Source organism: Mastomys coucha, unplaced genomic scaffold (genome assembly GCF_008632895.1).
Source record: "Mastomys coucha isolate ucsf_1 unplaced genomic scaffold, UCSF_Mcou_1 pScaffold7, whole genome shotgun sequence".
Lineage (NCBI taxonomy): Eukaryota > Metazoa > Chordata > Mammalia > Rodentia > Muridae > Mastomys > Mastomys coucha.
Genome location: NW_022196913.1, coordinates 45409114 through 45419120, shown reverse-complemented (window position 1 = coordinate 45419120; position 10007 = coordinate 45409114). Strand labels below are relative to the sequence as shown.

The following is a 10007-nucleotide window of genomic DNA, read 5'->3' as shown; positions in this document are numbered from 1 at the left end:
GGAGAGAGCTCTTGCTGTTAAAGCTCCAAGAACCTATTTCAAATCCTTAGAATCCACATCAAATGCCAGGTGTGGCCACATGTGGGGGTGACCCCAGTGCTGTGGGGAGCGGAGAAAAGAGGATTGCTGGCTACCAGCCTAACTCCAGGTTCAGTGACAGACCTTGACTAAAGGGAGTAACGTCAGAGACTGATATTGAGTGGGGCCTGGTGTCTGCCTTTGGCCTCTGAGTGTGAGTGGGATTGTGCACCTACACATACATGTGTGCACAGGAGGTGCACGAGGCACGCGAACAAACACACAAACACATGCCCGCACAGATGTAGAACTCAGTGTGTGTCACTAGTGGGAGGCAGTGGAATCTTCAGAAGGAGAGGTCCAGGGAAAGGAAGTTAGCACTTGCTTGCTCTCCCTCTCTGTGTGTCTCTCCCTCTCCCTCTCCCTCTCCCTCTCCCTCTCCCTTTTCCCTTCCCCTCCCCTCCACTCCCCTCACTTCCCTCTCTTCTTCTCCATTTCCCTTTCCCTCCTCCTCCTTCTCCTCTCTTATTTTCCAACATCAAAATAAACCTATTATTATATCCTCCTCACTCCGGTATTCATTTCTTATCCCAAAGTATAGCCCTTAAAAGTTCATTTATACTAAGTCCATTGTTGGTAAAATGCCTGTGTCTATGTGTCTATGTGTCTGTGTGTGTATGTCTGTGTGCTTGTGTGTGTGTGTTGGTGTGTGTATATGTGTGTCCTTGTGCTGGCACTAAGAACTGACTGAGCACATCCCCAGCCATGGTTCCTGGGTAATCTCATTTCTCATTCAGTCTGCTAGACTCTGTGCTGAAGTGGGCCTTGGTTTTGTCTTTGCTATGGGTCTGGGACTCCTGAGTGGGCACCAGGTACCTTTAAGAAAGGCTGGTGAATGAATGCTTAGAGACTCTACTCTTCCTGTGGTACCAATGGGATAAAGCCGTGCTTTAAGCATGCCAGTTGTTCCAGGCAGATGCCCATGAGGTGCTCTAAGCTGTCACACACCATCTCATTTTCTTTACTCCTTCTTGTCTTTCCTGATGATCTTTTGATCCTCATGAAACACCCCTCATCCCTCTGTTGTTTCTTCTTTCCTGTTATCCTTTTTTAAATATGGGCTTACCCAGAACCTTGGTCCTCTTTTCTTCTTGCAGCTCTCGCATCCACAGCTTCATCTACACCTTCATCTAGCATTCATACCTCTGATGGGCGCAAAGTTACAACCGTCTATTTTTATAAACTGCCTTCTTGTCATCTGGAATTGAATAACTCTCAAACCAGACTTGTCGCTTACGCACTTCACCCTCAGATCTTCGTCTCTTCCGATCATCTTGGCCATGAGCACCACTAGCCACCAGTAATCTAGGGTAGACAGTCCTGTCTGTTCCAGCTCCTATGTCTTCCTGAGTTCTGAGTCCTCTTTCCAACCTCTCTGCTCTCTTTGGATCCCATCATTCCTTCCCATTATGTTTCAGTGCCCCACTTCTTCTCCTCTGGCCTCTAGACATACCACTCAGTCCTGCACCATCCTCCTCTGTGCTCGCTCACCTAGATAAAATGCAAATCGCACGTCACTTTGGGGGATTTACTGGTTCCCCACTGATGCATGCTTCAAATGGGGAGTAGACCTCCCCATAGCAAGACCTCTCTGATCTAACGTTGGCTTTCTCTTGTTTTGTTTTTTTGTTGTTATTGTTTTGGTTTTGGCTTTTTGAATTGAGGGGATATATTGTCTTACATTATTGATGATCTCATATACCCCAGACTGGCCCTCACATTCATTGTGCTGCTGAGGCTGGCCTTGAATTCTTGACTCTCCAGCCTCCACCTCCTCAGTGCTGGAACTATAGTCATACACCATCCTACAAGGCTTAAGACACTATGTAGCCCAGGCTATCCTAGAACTCTCAATCTTCTCTTCTGAGGGCTGGGGTTTAAAGTCATGTTCCACCATGACTGCCCAATATACTTTTTACTTCAACTGCCGTCTTCACTATAAGCTATGATAGGGTCAGTTTATCTACCTTGACTCCCTTCCCAGTGGCACCTGGGGAGCTATCCCTGACAGGCCTGTCACTGCTTCTTTCTCCCTGCTCCCAACTCAGGGCTCCCTTGGCTTTTCTCAGTGCCACCAGTGTCCCCTCCTCTCACGCTACACTAGTTGCGTTCGCTCATTTTGTCACACTTTTGTCTCCTTGGCTTTTATCATACTGCTATCTAACCCAGTTCGTTCTCTTAATGAATAAATGAAAACAGCCTTGGAAGTCTTGTGGGAGAGGAACAGACCCAAAAGATTGTCCAATATAAAGAGCTGAGATTATCAGGAAACAAGAGATCATCAGGAAAGACAAGAAGGGGCGACACCTTAAAGAGCATCCAAGACAGTCTACAGAGCACAAGCACCCGGCAAGCAAGAGGCCTCTCCCAGGCTGTGCAGCCTGAGAACCAGATTTAATGAATCAAGACTTAATAGAATAAATCCCAGGAAAACCAAAATATAGGGCAAGCCAGCCGAATGCTGGAAAAAGTAAACAAGACTCTCCTTTCTAGGCTAGCCTGGGCTATGTGGTGAGTTCCAGGCAAGCCCTCACCCCTCATCAAGGAAACTTCTCTTTGCAACAGATGAGACCATTACAACACAAAGCTGTGGGGCCCACACAATGGATACATCTACAACACAACTCCAGTACCTAAGGCTCGGGGAATATTGCTGGAGAGGGGGCGGAAAGACTCTAGGAGCCAGAGGATTGGAAGGTTTACTGTGAGACTGTATCTCCTAGTGATGTCAGAAGCTACAAGACTCACCAACATGACTGTCTAAACATGAGCTGAGCAAAGACATCAACAGTAGACATGTCAAAGTAAACTGGGCCGGAGGGTTGGGTGGGAGGAGGTAGGGAACCACACACAAAGAACTCCCGGTAACTAAGGAACGCTGTGAGTGGGGAAGAGTACACATGTCGTTAGCTAATACCAAATGGTCAGCCCTGAAAGCATACATATTAGTTCCATTATACAGACTAAGCAGGTTGTATTTAGAAGTATTCATGTGTATACATATATGTGTGTAACAACTAATGAGAAAAAAAGATGCCAGGAATTTGAAAGAAAGCCAAGAGGCATAGATGGAAGGTCCAGGAGGGAGAAAAGGAAAAGAGTGGATATACTTACATTATAATATCAAAAATAGGAGGCTGGAGAGATGGCTCAGTGGTTAAAAACACTGACTACTCTTCCAAAGGTCCTGAGTTCAAATCCCAGCAACCACATGGTGGCTCACAACCATCTATAATGAGATCTGACTTCTCTTCTGGGGTGTCTGAAGACAGCTACAGTGTATTTACATATAATAAATAAATAAGTTGTTAAAAAAACAATATCAGAAATAAAAATAAAAAATTGATTTTCAAGAGATAACTCTCTCTTTGTGAACATTGCCTATTTTTCTTCTTGCTTTCCTCTAATCTCCACGTCCTCATCGTCAGACATGATCACACTGTCCCCAGTGATCTATTTTGTCTCTGTTTTAGCTCATAATGAATATCTCATATGCACAACTCAGTGTCTTATTTATTAAAGCCGTGTGACATGAAAGCTGTGCAAATTGCTTCACATAGGATTAAACACTTCCCTTTAAGGATAGACTTAGCTTATTCTACAGTATTTGATGAGTGATTTGGTCAGTTTTAAAGTGTCCAGTATTTGTGTGTTAGTTCCTGTCTTGATTTATATGTTATTGTAAGTCTAGTGCTTAAGCTGTAGTTATGTAGGGTTTGTTTCTGGTGGTGACGTGTTGCTTCTTTGTGCCAGTGGTGCAAAGGGACCTAGCACACACTCAATGTGCTAAGCCATATGTATCCAAGTTCATTATGCTGAAGTCTAGCTTCTCAGTTTCAATATATTTCCTAACAAGATCTGAATCACCTTACTTCTACATTGTGAAAGCCAACAAAAAAAAAATCTAGAAAGTCCCTCTTATAGAGGTAAATTATATAAACTTGCATAGCTTCAAGTGTATACTTACATAATGAAAAATTTTTCAAGAAAAAATAAACACGATTAGTCATTTAAAATAAAATACAGCCAACAAAAAGATTGACAGGTAAAATAGATTAGCCAGGTGTTCCCTGAATCCCGCCTTCGCGGAGGCGAGGCTTACGGTGGTGGGCGTGGCGTGACCCTCGACCCCGCCCACCGTGGGCGTGGCGTGAGCGGGCTTGGCGCGCGAGCCGGCGCGCTCTGGCCGTTTCCTAGGATACGAAACACACACGGCTCAGGAGCTTCACAAGGGAGCGATCGAGGTAAGCTGCCCGCGCCGGCGGGTAATCCCGAGTAGGCTGCGGGACCCAGCCCGACCTGAGTTTCGAAGCCGCCCGGCATGTGGCCTCGGTACCCAGACCAGTCACGGCTACTCTCCGCCGGGAGGCGGGACCTGGACGCCGGTATGGGAGGGAGGGCGGGAGGAGGGTCCCAGGGCGGAGCGGCGGGCCAGGGGATGAGAGGACGTGGGCAGGGGCCTGGCTACCTGGCTAACTAAGCTCCCCAGGTTCCTGCAGGCTCCCTAGAGCTTCGAGGAATCCCAGGGGCTCCCAGGCCTCCCCCAGAGTTTCCCAGGCTCCCTAGGGCTCTCTGGAACTTGGCGCTATCCTCCCTCAACCTCTCTACAGAGAGACCCCTAGCCTGAGCCTGGTGCCCTGGATCCCCTACACATACATCCCCAGGATGCTCAGAAGTGCATTGAAACTACTTTTAGGAGTGAAGCACGAGACTGGATAGGAGGTAGTACTGAGAAGCAGAACTAGGTGCAGATCTTATAAAGTGGAAATGGAGGGAGGAGAAAGAGAAGATCCCTCCAGCCCTCCTTGGTGCAGTCCAGGTTGCGTGCAAGTGAAAGCCGAGGCAGGGCACAGAGAGGCGGCCTAGGTGTCCTCTTCAATCCCGGAAGACCTGCCTTCCAGGGTCGGAATCCCCTGTCTCCAACCCCTGTGACATCTGCTCCTGCAGACTTAGCTCCAAAGGATCAGAGAGTGCGCCAGACAAAGACTGGGTCTTTATTGCCAGATTGGGACTTTAATGTAGGCACAGCTAAGGAGCTCAGGAAAAGGGATTCGTGTCACTGTGCAATGTCATCTGTTGTCATAAGTCATTTGTTGAAATAATATAGGATTCTTATAGGGGTCAGTTGTTTTACCAATGGAGTAGAAGTAGTAGCCGGTGCAGAAGTTACTTCCAAACTGTGGGCAGTGATGGGGGAGGGAGACTCGTCCCCTCTCCACAGAGCTAGCCTTGGGCAGGCTGTTCTTAGATCTCTCCGTGCTGTGGTTCCATTAATTAATTTTTAAACAATTTGTGAATGTTCGAACAGAGCTAACTTTGCTTACAATCTGAGGCAGAATCTTTTCCTGCCTGGTGTGGTGGCTCATCTGTCCTACCACTTAGAAGGTGAAGGCAGGGAGAACAAGAATTCAAAGCTATCATGAGTGACTAACCTAACTCAAGGCTAGTCTGGGCCTCATGAGGTCTAGTCTGGAGGACGGCAGGGGAAGCAGGGAGGGACTAATCATTCTTTTCCCGTTACATAATCTCTCTCTTGATTTCTGTAAGTATGCATGCCACTTGACTAAAGTGGAATCTTTGTTTTATTTTCTTCTGTTTTGCTTTTAGCTGATGCACAATTCTTCAGTGCTACAGTTTTGTTTACAACGTTAATGACAGTCTTAGAATGCTCTGATGATGTGTTCTTCTAAGACCTAGGCAGACCTTAGCTGTTGGGTGATTGACAGGCACATTTTCCCCTCCATCTGCCGTCCGCCATAATCCTTTTTAATCTTATTTAAATCTCTTGTTAGCTAGTTGAGATTTTACAGTAACTGTGCATTTAAGCAGTGACTGTGCAGTTTGATCAAAGTAAATACGAGAGAATGAGTATTTATTAAGGCTCTATAGTTGAGACTCTGAATGATTGTCCTTTTTAAGGTCAGTATGGAATATTTGTTTAACCTGCGCAAAAGTCTGTGAGTGTTATGGCTGAACTGTCGTAAATTCTGAGTCCTTACCAGTTGGGTTTACAGCACTGTTACTGTGTGTGAAATGGAGACCCATGGGCAGTGGGTTGTGCTTTTTCTTAGGTTAGATACACTGCTCTTTGAATAGTAATCAGTTCTGGGGCTTGCTGTGCTATGCTGGTAAAAGTGGCTATTGAGTGCAATTGGTGAATACTGATGTCTACCTTCAGGAATGGAAAGTAGCTATTAAGTGCAGTCAGTGAGTACTGATGTCTACCTTCAGGAATGGGAAGGCGCTTGCTCCATACCACACATACATGAGGACCTGTAGAGTTTAATCTATAGAATTCATGTGAAAACAAACAAATAAAAAGAACAGATAGACATGGAAGCACACACATTTGCAGTTTCAAAGGCAAAGACAGATGAATCTTAGCGATCATCCAACCTAGCCCGACTGGCAAGCCTTCATCTAGTGAGAGACCCTGTCTCAAAACAAGAAAGCAGGCACATCCTGAAGGACATCAGAGGTTGATCTCTAGTCCACACTCACGCACACTGCCTTCATAGCTATGCCGCCTCTCATTGAGTCATTGTGCCTATATCTTCAGCAGATGGAAGAAACAGAAAATACCTCCCAACCTTAAAACTGTTTACTTTATAGTTGGTATGACTCAGGTGAAGCCTTTGTGAAGCCTTTGACAGGAAGCTTAGGACACAAGCATGTTTTACCTAAAGGGAAGGAGGTAAGGTTTCAAACTGACTGATTCTCACGGATCTGACCTTTTAATTACCCATTGACATCTGCACCATCTTCACTTCATCCCAAAACACGCCACTGAGACATGGCTGTGCGATCCCTGCTGACCATCCCTTAGATGTAAGTCCAGCCTCTTCCATCAAGTGTCCTCAAAATAAGAATTTTCATTTCCATTGTTTATTCAGAGGTTGGTTAGTTTGGCTTAAGAAATTAAGTTTGCAGAAGCGCTTCATCAAAAATGGTTCAGCCTCCAGAGCAGAACAGAGAGCCATCGCTGGGTGAGTGGTGTGCTGAACTGTGAGCGCCAGGCCCAAGTAGGCAGGGTGGTCCTCCACTTGGAGGTGGTGATGCCTGTGGTTGATGGTCTGAGTAGTGGTCAGAAGATGACAGACGGCTCATCTTCCAGGTTCTGAAATGGGCGCTAAGTGGGTTTTGCTGCTTATTTGTGCACAGTCTTACCTTCTGCTTCTCCCTCCTGGACACTGCTGCCCTAAGCCCCATCCCCTTCCCCCACATCTTTGCTCACCAGCATTCCCTTTTCTGGTCCCTTCTAAAGCAGTGTGTCCCTCCTCAGCACCACCTCCATGACTCTTCCCCATCATGCTCCCAACACTTTATGCTGTTAGCTGCTATCAGGAAAAATAATTGAGTAAAAGGATGTCTGTCACACCATTCTGTCCATGTGTGGTGTGTGTGCAGAGGCCAGAGGAGGCCAGGTGTCCCAGTTTCTCACTTTCCCCATAAGACAGGGCATCTGGACTAGGCTGGAAGCTAGTGTGTACCAGGGATCTTCCTGTTTCCCGAAGCCCCGGGGTTACATGCACACGTGACCACACCCAGGTTTTCCTGTGGATGCTAGGTATCCACACTCAGATTCTCATGCTTTCAAAACAGTGCCATTACTCATGGAGCCAATTCTCTGGTGCCCACACCAGTGTAAGCCAGAATCACATCTTTAAAACTTTAATTTTTGACTGTGAACTGATATGTGGGTGCTGGGAATCAAACCCGGATCCTCTGCAAGAACAACAAGTGCTCTTAACCACTGAGCCATCTCTCCAGCCCCAGAATTGTGTAGACTTTTTCTGCCTTAACCTTTGAGGTTCTAGTGTCTAGAACTTTCTTTCTCATCCCTGCTTCTGGAACATTTCTCGTTCCAGAAATCAGGATGATCCAGGTGCAACTCCAAGGTTCAAGGTAGAGAGTGACTGGCACCATAGGTCCCTGTAACTGACAGCCTCAGGCCCCTTTCCATTGACAGCCACAGGCCCCTTTCCATTGACAGCCCAGGCCCCCGTCCACTGACAGCCCAGGCCTCTGTCCACTGACAGCCCAGGCCTCTGTCCACTGACAGCCCAGGCCTCTGTCCACTGACAGCCCAGGCCTCTGTCCACTGACAGCCCCAGGCCCCTTTCCACTGACAGCCCAGGCCTCTGTCCACTGACAGTCCAGGCCTCTGTCCACTGATAGACACAGGCCCCTGTCCACTGACAGCCCAGGCCTCTGTCCACTGACAGCCCAGGCCCCTGTCCACTGACAGCCCAGGCCTCTGTCCACTGACAGCCCAGGCCTCTGTCCACTGACAGCCCAGGCCCTTGTCCACTGACAGCCCAGGCCCCTGTCCACTGACAGTATCTTATACTGATATTTCCAGGAGTCTTATGGTACAGAGACTAAATATAAATGGCGACTTACAAACACAAAGTCTTAATATGGAGTTACATAGCCTGTTTCAGTGTATCTTGGAAGAAAATGTTTCCTATCTGAAGAAGTGTTAAATTCATAGGCACTCCACATGATCCCAAAGCCTCACAACATTCCAGATACATCCCTGAAAACAAGGAACCACATGGTTTTGCTGTGGTGTATGCTTTTGTGAACGGCGAGAAGGCTCAGAAAGCCTGTTTTCAGAAGCCTAGGGGACTTCAGCAGCTAGGATACATCCTTGTTGGGTTTCACACAGTTACTGCATGTCAGAGGGAAGCATCTCTGAGTGTTACCTCAGAGTGGAAAGTGTTACAGCAGGAGGAAAGTCATCCTGGAAGGAAGGGCTGAAGAGAAGAGTAAGGGACATTCTAAAGTAATGGTGCTATTTGAAGACTAAGCATGAAGTCTGTAGTGCAATAAGAGGTTTCTAAAAGCCAAGAACACTTGGTCAAGAGACACATGTTGAAAGACAGTCTCTTGAAATGCAGGATAAAATCAGAACAACAGTGGGAAGAAGTGTGCATCCTTACTACACAGAGCATGGTTAGGCTGTGCCTTGTTTTGACCAATTACAGTTATAAAGCCAAGACTTACTGGAACCTGAGAGACTGCCAGAACCATTCCAGTGCATCCAAAGCTGTGGTTTTGAGGCCCACAGAGCTCTGGAAAAATGATATTTTAATAATAAAGTTGTGTAGATTCATTTGTAACAGTAGGAGCCAAATGACAGGAGGCCCCTCCCCTCTCCCTCTGTTGTGTTCTTTGTATTTTCCATATATTTGTCTTCAGGAACGTGGAGATGCTACTCAAAGGCATCAGTGACATAGATGTGACTGCCATATTGCTTTTTTAAAATGTGGAAATGTCTGAATCCCATACTCTCTCAAGAGTTTCACATACATGTTGATCAGTTTTTGTTACATCTATGTATGCCAATACTGTTCTCATCTGACTGCTTAATAAGTATAAATTGAGCAACTAATCCAGAAATAGGAAGTCCATCGTGTTGCAAAACCTAACATTTTTGTATTAGGTTGTAATCCCAAAAGTAGAAAATTGCACAAGTTACCTCATGTGACAGTCACATGACACACTGAAACCTCAGGCTCACTAAAGCACCGCATAAAGTTACCTGCAAACTATGTGGCGAAGGTACACACAAAGCATTCGTGGATTTCAGGCTTAGAATTGGACCCCACCCTCAAGCTACTTCAACATGTGTATATGTAAGCAGTCCAAAGTTATGAAACATTTGAAACCTGAATCATTTCTGGTCCCACACACTCCTAGGCGAGTGCCTGCTCCTGATCTGGAGCTACGCTCTGCCTCTTGGATTGTTTTAATACATGTCTGTATTTTTGAAATTAACAAAAAAAGATATAGGGCTGGAGAGATGGCTCAGCAGTTAAGAGCACTGACTGCTCTTCTAAAGGTCCTGAGTTCAAATCCCAGCAACCACATGGTGGCTCACAACCATCCCTAATGAGATCTTACACTCTCTTCTGGTGTGTCTA

The 10007-nt window shown here is 46.3% G+C and overlaps 1 protein-coding gene across 7 annotated transcripts in view; it reads left to right on the top strand.

The window, feature by feature from the left end:
• Positions 1-4227: 4227 nt before the first annotated feature.
• The window catches only part of Mak (male germ cell associated kinase), a 52413-nt gene continuing 46633 nt past the window's right edge, over positions 4228-10007 (top strand). For 5 of the 7 annotated variants that reach the window (XM_031358237.1, XM_031358236.1, XM_031358235.1 and 2 more), the window contains exon 1: positions 4228-4322. The gene's annotated coding sequence lies outside the window, so the exon portion shown is untranslated. The other 2 variants (XM_031358233.1, XM_031358232.1) reach the window with 2 other exon arrangements.